Raw genomic sequence first — 3,041 nt, 5'->3', positions numbered from 1 at the left:
GAGAGGAGAGGTGAGAAATGAGACTCTGGTGCTTCTGGGATCTCCTGGGATCTCCTGGGATCTGCCCAGCAGCTCTGAGCCCTTGGGTGGAGGTAGGCTTCTTTCTTTTCCAACTTGGAGAAATGAAGGAAGTGGGAAAACTTAGCCAGCACAGGGCGCGTTGACACACTGCAGTGAGCCCTGCCTCTCCTGTGCCCTGCCTGGGAGGTGGCAGCCATGATAGAGAATATAGAAGTTGACCAAGGAGGGTGGGAGTCTATGGTCCCTCTGTCCTCAGAGTCCCAAAGTCCGTGCTGAGACAGTCTCCATTGCAGAAGGAAAACTCATGCAGTCGATCCCCATCTGCAAAACCAAAATTAGCCTCTGGCATGCCCCGTAAATAATAAATAAAACGGTAAATATTCAACCAGAAAGAAAAGGGTTTCGAGCCAAAATGGGAACTGCCAACCGCTGGCTTCATCTATGGCATACATGAAACTGCCTTCACCTCTGGGTCTCTAAGAAGACCCAGGGAGAAATGAAGTTGGAACCCCTCTCTGCCTGGGGTGGGGTGATCCCATGCACCTCTAACTTCCCAGTGGGTGGGACAAGTCCACTTTCAGGAGGGAGGAGCCAGTTCCCTCCGGGAGTCCTGGCCCTTCCCAGGCAGACATTTTTCTCTGGTTGCTGAGTATTGTTACAATTGACGATCTATGCTAAGGAAAGGTCCTAGTGGCCTGGAATAGAGGCTGACTCTGTACCTAGAATCCCCCCCTCCAACACTCCAATACCATGCTGGCACAGTTCCTGTGTTACAGTGTAGACTTGAACTCATATCTTGTGGTGCCCCAGTCAGCTTGTGTGAAGTGACACTTTGACACTTCCATTTTGCTGCCTCTGAACAAAGCTGGAATGCTGTCATAGTCTCAGAGAGACAGTGGGCGATTTCTCACTGGTGCTCTGCTGACCCTGGTGTCACCATTCAAACCCCTGGTAATGGAAAAAGTACAAAGAATCAGTGTCCTATACATGGGCTGTTCAGGAATGCCACCAAGCTTTTAATAGTCAAGGTGTTCTTCAAGGCAGGGCAGGCCCAGGCTGCTCCCTCAGACTGTGGAAATGTGTGGGACACTGTTGCCACTAAGGTGTCATTTTTAAAATTGAAGTTAATAGTCACGAGATTGCTTATGTATGCAGACATTCGAGCCTTTTCTCGGGTCTGATGGCAGACCAATCTGTTCACAGATAAGAACAGACACAATTAACTGTACAAATGGAAACACAAAAACCACAGCTTAAGATAATCAAATGCAGACAGTGCTGAGGACTCTAACACATATTGGGTGTGTCAAAGATGTCGCATACACGGCAGAAGAATAGCTTAAGAGAATGTGTTGGAGAGCCCGTGAGATAACCAGGTAGGCAAAGGATCTTGCTGCCATGTCTCATGACTTCAGTTCAAGACTCAGAAGTCACATGGTAGAAGAACAGAACAGCTCCACAAGACAGAACAGGTCTGACTTCCACACACATGCAGCATGGTATAGTGTCCGTCTGTCTGCCTGTCTGTCTGTCTGTCTGACTGACTTCCACACACATGCAGCATGGCATAGTGTCCGTCTGTCTGCCTGTCTGCCTGTCTGTCTGTCTGCCTGTCTGTCTGTCTGTCATTGTCCATCTGTTTGTCTGTCTTATAGCTTCAGAGGTGGATTCCATTATCATGGCAGGAAGCATGGCAGCATCCAGGCAGGCATGCTGCTGGAGGAGCTGAGAGTTCTAAGTCTTGTTCCACAGGCAAACAAGAGAAGATGAGCTTCCAGGTAGCAAGCCCACCCCCACCATGACAGATTTCCTCCAACAAGGCCACACCTACTGCAACAAGGCCACACCTCTGAATAGTGCCACGTCCTGGGCCAAGCACATTCAAACCACCACAGTGTTCCATCACTGATTCTCATGTACACAGCTAATTGACATGAAATCAGTGTCCATCATAGTATGTACAAGTGTGGAGTGCCACTGAGTTGTCCGTGGGATCGAATGCTATGCTGGGCAGAGAGAGCATTTACTTGGTGCTTGATTGACGCATCCTATCTAAAGTACTGCTTCTCTGTTGGGTGAAGTGGCTGAATTCCAGCATGGTGACTTAGGTAAATGCATATGGCAGAGTCCAGCCTCAGGCTAGAGTCTGCAGCCATCAGATCCCATCTCCTCCCTCTCTAGTTAACTCCAAGGTCACAGGGGGCTATCCAGAGGAGCTCAGGCCTTCAGCTCCCATCTTTCTCTGCTCTTCCTCCTTAGCCCAGACCTAGCTGAGCTCCACAGGCATCCCAGCCTTCAGTTGCCTCTTGGAGGCCTTCTATGGTTCTGGGAGCTCATTCCTGGGCTCCTGCACCTTCAGAACTTCAGCTAACTAACTTTAAGACCAGAGGACCAAGGGAACCCTTCCCCAGCTACAACTGGCAGAACGCTGTCCCTAGACATAGATTTGCCTTTAGTCTGACAACTGACTGGCGTTTACAGAGGGCAGCTATGAGGATGGTAGCTGTCCATATAGGAGGACTCGGCTATGGCTCCCACCCTTAGTGTCCAGCAGAGCAGAGCACGTGCCTTTGACAGGCTTCCAAGACACATGATTCTACCCTGGGCAGCTGAAGGGACAACGGAAAGAGCTTGTTCCCAACACAGAGATGGGACACAAAGCTGGGGGTTGGTGAGGCTTCAGCAGGGAACCTGGCCACTCCCCAGCAAGCCTCCTGCTGGTGTTTCCCCAAAGGTGTGTGTTGTGTTGGAGTTTGGGGGCCCAAGTTATTAGCCCCAATCTATATTGATGGCATTTTAGATTAGCCACAGCTGTGCCTGGGCTTGTGTCCCATGTGTGCAGTAGGGACACAGATGTGGAGGGGAAATGCTAAAATATAAATAAAAGTAAAAAAGATAAAAACAATAACACTATGTGTGTGGGGGTGGGGATGATGGAGAGGAGGAGGAAGAAAGAAAGGACAGCAGGGCTCACAGTTTCTCACCTCAGTGGGGTCCTGGCTTGTGGAAGAGTCAAGGCG

This window comes from Mastomys coucha, unplaced genomic scaffold, assembly GCF_008632895.1.
Source record: "Mastomys coucha isolate ucsf_1 unplaced genomic scaffold, UCSF_Mcou_1 pScaffold18, whole genome shotgun sequence".
In the NCBI taxonomy this organism is placed as follows: Eukaryota; Metazoa; Chordata; class Mammalia; order Rodentia; family Muridae; genus Mastomys; species Mastomys coucha.
This window is presented reverse-complemented; position numbering follows the sequence as displayed.